Source organism: Metopolophium dirhodum, chromosome 7 (assembly GCF_019925205.1).
Source record: "Metopolophium dirhodum isolate CAU chromosome 7, ASM1992520v1, whole genome shotgun sequence".
NCBI lineage: Eukaryota > Metazoa > Arthropoda > Insecta > Hemiptera > Aphididae > Metopolophium > Metopolophium dirhodum.
The window spans coordinates 28,904,589-28,918,921 of NC_083566.1; the positions used below are offsets into that span (position 1 = coordinate 28,904,589).

At 29.8% G+C, this 14,333-nt stretch overlaps 1 protein-coding gene across 1 annotated transcript in view; it reads left to right on the top strand.

Moving 5' to 3' along the window:
- Nucleotides 1-3,572: 3,572 nt before the first annotated feature.
- Nucleotides 3,573-14,333, top strand: part of LOC132948222 (putative phospholipase B-like lamina ancestor) — a 32,429-nt gene continuing 21,668 nt past the window's right edge. Inside the window, exon 1 of the mRNA XM_061018604.1 lies at nt 3,573-4,013. The gene's annotated coding sequence lies outside the window, so the exon portion shown is untranslated. The remainder of the gene's footprint in view (nt 4,014-14,333) is intronic.

Consider the following 14,333-nt stretch of genomic DNA (forward strand, 5'->3'; position numbering starts at 1 on the left):
ATTAATTAATATTTTCATGTAGGTATATGATCATTTATTGTTCATCGTTGATTAATAAATATCTCACGAATTGTCTGTTGTATTGTGTTAACTGCTAACTAAATCATTTGAAACTTGTTATATGAATAAATATCACGTAATTTCCATCCAAACTTCCTTTGGTGTGTCCGATGCTCTTTTCAATTTGGATAGGTACTTCAATTTTTTCTTAAAGTGCAAGTTAAACCAGTCACCAATTCAAAGTTCAAGACTTCAAGTTATTAAACGATAAAATAAAAACTATTTTTTTTACTATATAAGTACATACTTATACTACCTACATTCTATAATGATACCTATTATCGTATAGTTGTATGGATGATATTTCTTTTAAATTAATGTATAATAAAATCATATTAGGTACCCATATGATTCATGATGACATTAACAAAAAATAGTAATTACACAACTAAATAAAAATTATAATTGAAAATTACTAAGGAGAAATACAAATACAATGAATTTAATGAACGTTCACTTGATCAGGATACATTATATTTATTAAATATTATAATAGGTATAAACAATTGCGTTGTCTTTAATTATTAATTACCTATAACAATAGTTTACTAGTATGATATAAATGGTCCAAGCGGTTGAAAACCTATTAACGTATAAAGTATTATTATAATACTTCAACTACGTTATCTCAAATTCAGAAATGTTTTTAATGATCAATAGCATTGAATACTCGAAAATTATCATTTAATAAAATGCATAAGTCCATACTACATAATTATCTTAATTTGTAAAACCAAAAGAATACAATGTTAACTCATGTGTTTTTTTTATGAGTATTATGACATAATACGATCAATCCCCGAGTGTCTAATCGTAAGTGACCAAGTATCTCTCCATCTATATATACAGGACTTCAAGTTGTATAGCATTATAATGATTAATGACTATAGTTTACTAATCAATATATTATAATGTACGAAACGATAGTAGAAACATAATCAAAATCCAAACTGAATTAAATGCGATTGTCTTAAATTTGTAATCGGATATGTGCCGATGTTATAGGTATGGGTACACAAAATAAGGGAGACATTTATAGTTTTCAATCGATTCCAACCAAAGCATCAAATATTACGAGGTCTTAAACGTATGGACATTAGACATAATATCGAAGTTTTTATAATGAAATTATTAATTGTAGTATATGTATTAGGTATACTTGTATAATGCTAATATGATGTGATTTTTATTATATAGCACTAGAGTCCGGTGGTGATATACAGTGTACTATTTTCGGTATTTTCAGCGTACTGAATAAGGATTGTAATATTCGCTTTCTTAATAAAAAAAACATTTGTACAAATATTTTTTTTTGTATATCCAATTTAGTTGAACAAAAAAAAAAGTATATTATAATATATTATACTACGGATATTGTGGTAATTGTTGCTCACTTCAATAGTCTAATAAATGTATTACAGTAATACTCGTATACCTATGTATAGTTTCCATTAAATCGGTAAATACGCTCGATATTCGATATTATATGGTTGTATGTACTATTGTGTTATTTGGTATTATGTAACAAACTTATACATTCGGACGTGCATATTCGGATCCTAATGGAGACCACTAAATATAATAATTGGCTGGCGTATACAGTACAGCTGGTGGTCAAATACGCTGCAGGGGTTCGAAACATGGACGCACACGCACACCCCTCGCGTAGATATCGTGTTGTACGTGCACGTGGATGCACACTGTCTTGTATCGACACTATAACTATAACTATACTCGGATGTCGTGAACAATATCATATTATTATGCTCAACAGTCAACAGCGTATTGTTACTATAATACAGCCTACCTATACCTACAGAATATGCTAAAATAATGTACACCTATATATATATATAATATATGCGTGTAACGGGCCGTATAACCAAGGGGTGATTTTGGGGTTTTAAAACCCTGACAACCCGTTTTAAAAAAAAGATTAAATATCACTACCAAAGAAATAATTTATATATTGGATTTACAACATATAACATAATAACGAAAAAAAAACATGATTTTTGAATAGCTCTCTGAATATGAACGGTCGTTGTACTTACGTAACTCTCATAACTACATAATAAATTTGACTCTCGACTCCTGTATAATACTATACTCTCGTCGTCTACATGTTATGTGCGCATTGATGACCACGCGTGATATTAAAAAATAGGATTAATTCTCCGAAACCTCGTCTGTAGCATTCTATAATATGATATACGTATATCAAATTGTATATAAGTGTTCGCGTGCCTTTAAATCTTCATAGACTCGACGATAACGATACGGTAGAAAAAAATTGGTTTTACACGTGCTTGCTGCACCTATATTTGTTTTTATGGGCGGTATATGATGTACACGCACATGTTCTAGCATGACAAAACTATTGTATACGTAGGTGCCTATAGTATAATATAATGTACATGTATAATAGTTCAATAGGCGATCACGAACGCACATGGAACCAGCCGATTGATTGACCTAGAGAGGAGTGTTTGTGTGTGTGTTGTACTATCCATATCGCAAACACACACACACACACACACACACACACACACACACACACACACACGGAGATTCGATACTCTCCTAGCCACGTGAATGGAAACGTCTTATAATATACGATATACCATATTTATAGACGTATGCGCGATATACAAAACGCGCTTGCGCGAGATACGAGTTCACAGGGGTTCATCCCGGTAGGTCGTTCAACCCGACACACCATCACGAACGCTTCCGCAGCAAGAAAACGCTATAAGACAGTTCGGTCGTCGTTGTCGCCCCCTCACGAGAGTATAGTGATCGTCGGGGCTGTGTGGATCCGATGACGGCGGCGGAGACAATACTGTCGCAGCGCCTAAACCTAAACTACCGATGGTATTGAGGATGCCAACTGCCAAGTATGTTTAATGCTTGGCCTCAAATCTCCCAGTATAAGCTTAACTGACCGGTTGTTTTTAAACGAAATACATTATTAATTACGATCAAATAAACTGTCATACTTCATGGTCCAACCATGTTTTTAATACCTACCGAACTGATTATTTAAAAATCTTATTTTGACTGGAACGCATAAAATATTCTTGCACCCCGCCCGTGAATACCTATATAGTTGCGGAACCGATATGCTGCGGCTACATACTTACAACGATACTCGTCACGTGACGGTGGTGGCGTATGCCCCGAAAAGCGTAGGGCGTCGAGAAGTAGTACAATTATGTGTTACCTATATACCGTGGTGCTGTAGTGGCTGCTACCACTGCGGTCCGCGATCGACTCGAAACGTTACTAGAATATAAGGATAAAGCCGCGCGAAGGATAGAAAAATACAAAAACATGACGACTGACGAAGATAATAAAAAATAATATAATTAATCGCGTGATCGCCATTTTGGTCACCATTGACTGTGCGCACGTAACCCTATATAGAGGGGTCCCGTCTGCCGCGGTCCAGACACAGTCGGCGATGGCGGCGGTGGCGACGACGGCGCGGCGGCTTGCGAGCGCACGGCCAGGCCTCTCTCTCCTCAGTCGTCCGAACAACAGCTCAGCAGCACCGACTCCTTCGACCGGCTGCCCACCCGGTTGCCCGCGTACGGACTTCACGCACACGCCCGCTGTGCCGCGCGTCGTCGTCGTCTTCCGTCCGCATATTCTTCGTATATCTATTTTTATGTTTCCATTGCTCTCTTCCCCGGCTTCGATTTACAACACAACACATAATATATTATAGTTTGTAATTGGCTATGCTTATATTCAATATATAATTTCCGTTACTATCTTATATCTATAGCAGGTGCCACCATACACACATATGTAATACAACCCCTTCAAATAGGTATTTTCTTATTCGTTTCTTACTTCCTTTATTTTCTCTCGTCACCCGAATACGTTTTGAATGAAGAACGCACGTCAAGATAGTGTATCTCATTACCAGAGATTGCTCGAAGTCACAGGTAAATGTCACAAATACAAATACCTATACGGCTATGCAATTATGCAAATATACAATTATATAATACATATTAATCGTCACAAATACAAATATGTAAATACACAATTTTATAATAAGTTCTCGTGCCGGGTTGCGTAAAAAATGTATTCATTTAATGGTTCACTAAAATTTAATGAACCAATCATGCATGGGCCTTTAACCAATGTTTAACGGACAATTAGGCATTAGCTCTCTATTAACTCATTAAATTGTTCATGCAACTCGGCAATAATGTATTAATTATACTTATAGTGCAATAATCTACCGGTACACTTATATTATGTAGGTATACATGCAGTGTATGCTGTCATATTTCAGTTGTAACTTGTAGTACCTATCTCTATGCATCGCTGTATAGATCTTTTGACGATTTGAAACGGTGAAGAGCTGAGACCCGGGTTCTAAAATCTCGCACGTGTATCGTATAGCATACAATGTCTTAATATTATAATAAGTGTATAGGTAATGTGTACCGTGTACGCGATAACAGCTGGTCGAGAAATTAGGTTTTTAGAGCGCGCGCGCACACACAAACACACACACATAAACACACACACACACACATATTATGATACGCGCATATTTGCACTCGAATAGTCGAATCTCCGCTGTCCTCGGTGCGTCCAGTGTTAAAAAAAAATGTTTTGCCAAAACATATCACACGTGGCCGTCGTGGTCGGACGGACGTGGATGGTCGACCGATTTTGGGCTGCACAAAGTTTCATTATTATTCCTGCACAAGGTTCGCTCAGTGGGTATCGGACGTCTATTATACATTTCCATGTCATTATTTCAATACCTATATATAATACATTATATATATATATATATATATATATAACCATATAGGAACCTTAAATTGCATTGTGCTGGACGCTGGTAATGTAATTTATATTATAATGTATACTATGAACGCCGCCGCCGACGTCCTGCAGGTAGACGATGTGAAATTCAACCTCAGAAATATGATTTGCGATTCGTTCTACAATTGTATTTGTATATAATAAATTCATGTATTTGATTTAACTTAGACCTGACGATGGGTGTTTTAATTTCTATACCATAAGAAAAATGTTCATCGCGATTGATTGCGATTGAATGAAGGTCCACGTATGTATACGAGGTTTTAAATACCTAACATCTAACTCGAAATCTATAGAAAATATTTTCTTACAAATATTTATGTATATTAAATGTAGGTGCGCAGAAAAAAAGATTGCGAAATTGTTTTCTATTTACCAATAATAACTATATACCTATAATAGCTACTATTAAGGAATCGACCATAACGCATCATCGTATAGATATAGAAATTCTAATTCGATTATAAGGTATCTACACATAAATAAATAATAATATAGATGGCAAATTATAATAATAACCAATAATAAACAACATATATACGGCTTACACACATATAATAATAATGTTTATACGAGTTATTTCTTTCTCGTTAGTTTGACATTATTATCATATAATTTATAATGAAAATGACAAATTTAGGTACTTATATCAGAAAAAGATATAATATGTACATAATTTTACATAAATACTATTACGTCAAATATAGTTTGTTAATTTAATACAGTTTATCTTTCCTACATGTTTTGCAGAACTTTTATCAATATCGTTTAATCCGTTTGGAAAAATATGATTGGATAATATTGTACTTTGCTTTAACTTAAAATTAAATTGGAATATTGTTGTTCATTGTTATGTTAACTAGGTAATTAATACAAAATTATAGCAGTTACAATATAACACATATATTATATACACACCTATAACTTTAAAAAAGCAATTATAATCTAAAATGTTTTTTTTAAAGATTTTACACATTATATATAAAAAAACATCTTAAGCTTATTTGAAATAACTAGATCAGTGCCATCGACAGGAATTCAAAATGGTGGGGAGGGGGTTATTATAATAATTACATATTATATAATAAATACATTTATACACTTTCCATGTTTTAAGGAGGTTTGAATCCTCTACCTCCTCCCCGCGTGTGAACAGCTATAAACTATATTATTATCTATAAAAAACTAGTCACTATGTACTTACTACTAATACTACTTATGAATTAAATGTAACTTATTGATTAGGAATGAAAATAACTATTTTTCAATCCCAACGACAAAGAATATTATTAAAAAACTAACGGACATCCGCAATGTATATCCGCAATAGTCGTGTTGTCATCAGTGCCGAAACAAAGATAAATGCCTTATGTTGTTCAAATGAAAGTATTGTATTGCCGAAAATATTGCTGCACTTGTGTTATTTAAATTTTTTTTTTATGAATACGATTTATTAATACGTATATTTTTTTTATTGTTCGTGAACAACTAATTTTCAATTGTGTTCAAACTAAATCTATTTTTTGTAATAATAAAAAAAATATAGTCTATCATTTTATTATATTTAATGAATTGTATGATGCCAATCAAATTAGCTACATAATGATAAATGTCGATCCACTATAAGATAACTTTATCATGCGAGAACTTTGGTATCAATAAATTTTAACTTTAATTAGTATAAATCATGTGAACTCATTCAATAATAGATAATTAAAATTATACAGGCATTATTCAATTATTCGTTGAGAGCTTTATTTTATAAACATCACAATAGTTACTAAGACTTTTAAGTGAAACGTACAATAATTTAAGTATTATATTGTATGTCTTGATACAAGAAATGTATTATATTTTTCTAATAACCAAGTAGATTTCAATATTTTCTAATCCTTTCTCTCGATTCGTTCTGCAAAAAATCTATGTTCAGCTTCTATCATTGTATAATATTTTTACTTTCAAACCTCATTAAAATTATTGTAGTATAACATTATAGGTATCGTGTGTCAACTATATACTTACATTTTTATACTATTATGTATTTGATCTATAATTAATATAAAGTTGACTTTTGAGTGATAAAATACATTGTAGTACCTATTTAATATCTAACTGATTAAAATTTTAAACATACCTAATTGTAAAATAATTGTCGTAGGAATAATGCATTTTTTATTGTTTTTACCAAAAGAGTTGAAGTGTCAAGTGGTCAATTCGATAATTTTTTTTCTTGATTGTAAATAATATTGTGTAATTTGTTAATCTATATTTTATAAGAGTATGTAGGTAATAATAATGTTTACAATGAAGTAAAACAATAAGTAAACCGATAAAATTACCGGAATTAATTTTGGCACGCATGATAAACCACATTTGACAAAAATATTTCTTCTACTTTTGAACTGATGTGATTATTATATACTATTTTAATGTAATTTAGAGGCGAGTTCGTAGATAGGTATTGGTGTGACAACAACTAACAAGTAAACAAAAAGTGGAAAAGTGGCCGACCAGTGACCCAAATTAAGTCAATATTGTTTTATATAATAACTTCATTTAGTTTGAAATAAATTATGCAAATATTCCTTAACAATAATTACCTGTTATAACAGTCAAACAATCACACGCGTGTTAATAAAATGTATTGTAATTTGTAATCAGTCTCTATTTAGACTTTATTTCGTATGTCATAGGTACGTGTCGTTAAACAAACTTAAATAATAATTTTACCTAGCATGAAATGTTCATAACAAATAAATGAACTATTTCAATATAATATAAATTATGATACATTGTGGGTGTATGCATATTAAAGCAATATTGTCAATGAAATACAAACAAAACGTCAAAGTCGTTGTAAATAAATTACGAACTACATTTTCATACATTATTCTTACATGCAACTGCACTAACCATACGCTTAAAAGCATGTACCTACACTACGTAAAAATGTGTACCTGTGCATACAGATATGTGTTAGTTATAGGTTGAGGTAAAACAACGATAATTTACATCATTTTAAGTTTTAACTATCTATTAAGAAATTATTTTTTCCTCTAGAAGCAATTAGAAGTGCATATTATTATGGAAAGAATTCATAGTGTTTTATAATAATATTTTTATGTTTAGCACAGTTGAAATCAATATAGGCATGACCTAATAAATTCGCACGCGAGTACACACAATTACACTCATATAACAAATTCAGCATTTTTCGAATAAGGCGGTCTCGTTGTCAGCCGTGGCCCCGAGGAGTAGCAAGATCGAGCAAAAACTGAGTGCGACCACCCACTTTCAAGATTTAATCAAAATAACCCAATAGGCGATAAGTGAAATATCTTCAGCATAATTGTCCTATTATAGTTAAATTATTTATTTTTAATTTAATGTTCGAACAGAAAAAACAGAAAACAATGTATTTATGCATTAATCGTATATGGTTTGTCTCAATACTTACCTATTATACATTTAAGGAAACGTTCAATATACTATATAGTACTATGAAAAATCCAACTTTTCTTATACGATTGTAAAACACGCATATTTGTTATTCTTGTTCTTTATACTAAATATAGTGCGATATCATACTATATTTTAGACTTAAGAGTTTATATTGTGATTGTTATATCAAAAGTCTGAACTGTACCTATATGATTAATTTTTATATTATTAATACTTGCATATTAGTTATACATAAACGATAATTTACTGTACATACTCATACCTGGGTATATATAATGTTTCATGCTACATATGTCATATATGTTATACATTCATTATTCATATATAATTACACTTGAAATATTTGGCTGATAAACTAATATTATATTGGATTGTATAAAATAATATCACATAATGAACTGTGTTGAAAAAAAATTTGAAAAATAATATTTAATAATATTCAAAATGTAATACCAATATTAAATTTACCATACGTTTTTCTATATAATTTGATTTACCTACTAAATTGTTTTTTCATATTAATGAGTATTTATTTAAAATGTTTACAAGCAGAGTAATATGACATACAAGTACATAATTTTTCGTGGAGTACCCCTTACCATTTTCACTAATCTTCTCTATTGAGCCTATATGCTCATAAATGAAAATAATAATTATTTATTGCCAATTTTTTATTAGATTATTAATTTAGATTATGAAATTAAATAAAAAATATTAGTCATTCTTTATTACAAAAAGTAATAAAAACATTTTTTTATATAGAACACCTGGACACGATAATTAACCGAGATAATGGGCGGGTGTTCTATGATAAAAAATAATCGTGAATACAGAATATAATTTATAAACAATATTTTATAATAATAAATACTTATGACTCGAGCACATTCTTTAGAGATAATAGATATATTTGTGTTAAGCTTAAGAGGACACCAAACCTGCATTTCTTGTCTTCGCATTAGCAACATAGCAAATTTTCATTCAGCAGGACCAATTTTATGTTGTTAGTTTTAGTATTATAGTGAATTGGTATATTATCAAACTTAAAAGTGAGAATATTTTTTAGAGTGTATTATAAACTTTTATAAATATTTTCAATTTAAAGTGAGTTTTAACTGTGTAAAATATTATAGTTTTAAAATGTTCAAAACTCACTTTGAAATTAAAATATCTACAATACTTTCCTAGATAAAATATTTTTACCTTTAAGTTTTATAAGAAGTAAATTCACTCTAATTTTAGAAATTACAAAGTAAAATGTATTATTGTGAACGTAAAATTTGCAATGTTGTAAGTTTGTAAGATGAAGACAACAAATACCCGTGTGGTGTCCTCCCTCTTAAGGCTAATTTTGATAGGTCAATTCACTTAAAAATTAAAGCTAACAACACAAAATTGGTTCTTCTGAACATAGATTTGGTGTGTAGTGTGTTTATAAGACAGAGATAATATGATGATTCGGCGTCCTTTTTATACGTTATAATATATACCTACTCATATGTAAACCAAGATGTAGGTACCTACGGCTATATATGCAAAGTTATGAAGTTTAAACAAAATATTAAATAACGACGACAAACATATTATTATAAATTAAAAGTATAGCTGTAATATTATATGTATATTAAAATATAACGGAACACACAATTTTTAGCACAAGGATAATATACAAATATAATTTGCCAGGTATTTGTACCGGTATCCATATCTTTTTTCTAAATCCGAATATTGAATATTAATTATTGTTATTTAATATATACATTTCTATGTAGGTATATATCCTTTTATGATGAGTCTATTCTACCCACGCACCTATAATCATATCCAATTCCCATATAGGTACCTAATACCTATACCTATATCATTGAAATATCTGGGTATATCAGCCATCTGGAGGAAATCTATTAAAACGAAAAAAAACGTCACAGCGCCAACGTGCGTCAAAAATAATGTTGTTTTATTATTTCACGAACGTAGTATGACATTTTATGGACAATTAAACTACAAAAAACAATAGTTAAAACACAAAAAAACCAAATATAATATAATGTCTGTGTTCTGCAGTATAGGTACCTATAATCATATTAATGTGACATTATAAACGTTATCCGTTGAATGGGTGCTAGATATACATACGCGACAATATACAATATATTATACACAATTATATAATAATATATACATTATACATTACACATTATACAAATAAACACCATTACACCCATTGCACACACATAATATTATATTGTATGCGTGATACGATAGAAGTTTACTGCGCGTCGACCTTCAAATACTAATTTTATGTTATAGCCTATAGACACCTATATTATAGTCCCATATATTCTATATATATACAGTGGCCATATAGTAGGTAGGTATCTAAGTATCTTATATATATATAATATATGTGTACCTACACAATAGCTCTACGCGTTTTTCGATCAAAATGTGGGTATATCTATTATAGCCTCGCATCACTCGAAAACAGTACCTAGGTATATGCAAACAAAATAACACCACGTCTAAAATGAGATTAATCGACTCATCACGCGTGTATTTATCTGAGACTCTATAAGAGAGATGGTTCTGCGTTGAATATGATGTATTATTACATAGTGTTTCTTGGTAGGATATTTTGTTTTGCTTTTATCATGAGATAAAATAAATATAATATATTACATGCTGCCGAGTGCCCGTACACAATTTTTGAATGTTTGGGTGTTCAACTGTCGATGACTCGGAAAATTCGTGAAAATACGTTCGACCTTGATGTAAATAATTGATTTTTTGCGATCATTTCATAATTGTGTAAAGTGTATTATAATGCGATGAGTAATCGATCAAAATGTTAATAAATAATAGGTACCTACCGATATAAGATTGTTTTTAGATACCTAATTTATAATCGTGAGTTATTTGTTTTCTTTCTCAAAAAACAAAAATAATTTAAAGTTTTAACTGTATTGTGAATAGTATAATACATTACATACATAATGCTGTAAATATTGATCATACAAATATATCATGGTATTTTGTTATTTGATGTTTCTTTTCGTTTCGTAAAAAACCTGACCTATTACCTGTATTAATTCACTTTATAAAATATGAACACACCTCACGGTTAATCGTTCGTGTATTTGAACTTCAAAAATTCTCATTTTTGCCTACACTGCCGCCGATTATAGAAATATGGTGTACAAAATAATATAGACATCTGTCCTGTGTACATTAACTTTCGCATACAATGGTATAGCGACATTAAAATAGATATATAATATAATATAATCATTCAAATATTCAATGTATCATTATGTCTACACTCTACAATACCTTAAAAACTATCGATAAATTAGTGTTCGACTTCACACGCTTAGTCTATTTTTGTAAACGATTTATCATATTTAATGTGCAATATAATATTATAATATACACTATATAATATTCATAAGCATATTATAATACATATGATATAGGCACTCATAACTATAATAATTATAATAGTTTTGTGTATAAATCATAAAATAACTATTAAGTATATATAAACTGAAATAGTATTTTTTATTTAAATGTGTACAGTCAATACCTTATATCAATTATCAATTGTCCGTCATTTCATTTTTTGAAAAATACTTCCTATAAGACGCGTTTTTTACTTATATCTGCAGACGTATATCAGAAAATTAAATATACAAACGATTAAGTGCACTATTGATTTTATATCGTCCCATAAAATAATAACTACATACTATGTATTATGGTGTATACTGTATACAATACAGGACACAAAGTAAAAAAAAAAGTTAAATAAGTTTATTTTTTTAGGAAATTTACATTATTAGTCTTCAGACTGTACGCACTGTGCAGTGTCCACCCCTGTCAATAATTCACGCGGTCCGTTCATTACAAACAAATAACACCAATTGTATCCATTATTATTTTATGTTGAATTCTACGGTACTCGTATAATGTAGCACGATATAAATAACATACGGTTTACAAATTTACGGTGGCTTAAAGCCTCGGAAAAAAAGAGTTTCGTGTCTCTGATCTACAACCCCAAGAAACCTTGCAGTTATAATGTTTGCTGTGTTTGGCATGGATGGGTACTGGGTTTTTGAAATAGTAAAAAATACAAATGCGCATACAAGAGCATAATTGAGAGATTTGGAAGAAAAAATCAAGCACAATGTGCAGTTTCTATACCTAATTTACTTATGATACAGAGTAATTGTTTATGATCTTAAAGGTTTCAAACACATACACATAATATATTATATGACATCACATATATGTACAATTTATTAAACGAATACGGTGTATGTGTTATGTATCTGCGATGTCGGTTAAAACTCGGCACAATTTCAAACGTACGATGCATACGATGCATCACAATAGTTAATTAAATATTTAAGTCGTTTATAATTTATACTTATTTTAGTATTATTTAGGTATATTATATTAGGTTCATAGATAATGTTTTTTAATTGATAAGTATACTAATAATTACTATCAGTCACATTGTATTATTACAATATATGATATTATCATTAATGTCATAAAGAACATCTTTTTTTCTTTTTTTTTATAAAAATAGAAAATTAACAATCTGTAGCAAAATATATAAGTGAATAGGATTATTTGATGGAAAATATTTACATGATAATTATAGTTTATGAGAATGGAGGCTGTCCCTCACATAAAGAACATCTAACATAAAATTCATATTATTTTTATAATTTTACATTTTCACATTTGTTTATCTAATGTCATCCCGAAAAAAAAAATACGAAACAAATAATATTATGCATTTGTATTTTATATGTATACGTGCAAGTGGACAATAAACATAATATTATATTTAGTATTAAAATTCCAAACATTTTCAATAATATTGCATTTAAAAATGTACGCCTGTTAAAATGAACACGTTGCTAAAGATGCTTGACTTAAATACTTAATTTAATTTCAAGTTTCGACATAAACTTATTAACCTCAACTGGCTCAACATCAAACAATTCTTAAGTCCATATTATTTTTAAACAAAATATGCTAAATAATGTTTTGACCTTAAACTTAAACTTATACAAACGACTAAAATAAATATATTTAAACTTGATGACCTATATATATGGTTATATGTTATGTTTTATACAATCTTTTTTTTATGTAATCTAACCATGATGTAGAATCACGTAAGCTAAATGGACAAATGTAATTTTATCTCTTAAAATATTTAAATATAAAGATATCTTTTTACACTTAAACTCTGTAGAAAATACGATATCATTATTCAATTATAATCAGGTAGAAAGTACACGAGAAACTCGGTTAACTTATTTACTCATCGTATACCGGATATATATTATGTACTTAGTTACTATATAGCAGTATAACGCCGCATAACTATCGATAATTATTAGTATTTAGTAGTTATTATTATTATAATCAAAAACAATTTTTTTTAAATATACTAAGCATTTTGTTATCGATGCTGTTTTTCAATAATAAATTAATAGGTTTTCCAATAAACGTAATATTACCCATTCCGAAATAGTGTCATACGCGTGTTCTCGGGTGCACTGCACTGCACATTTAACATCGATTCCAACTATAGATTTTATTGTACTCGCTGTATGTATAGTGTATACACGATAATGACTTTGTCGTAAACGGGATATACAGACAATGTAGTTGGATTAATTGAAATCAATTACCAATCTTTATGTCGCGTTTACGACTCTCCGCATAAGTATATAGACTTGAATTGCACATATCCAATTCTTGCGAATAAATAAAATTGGTCGCGCAAAAAAAAAGCTTTATATAGTCGGTAAAGGTAAGGCGCCACACGATATAAACCAAATTCGGTTATACGAGTTATACGTATTATACCCATACGAACTTATTACGAATCAGTGTCGTACGTATATAATAGGTATATACACTTAGCACATCCA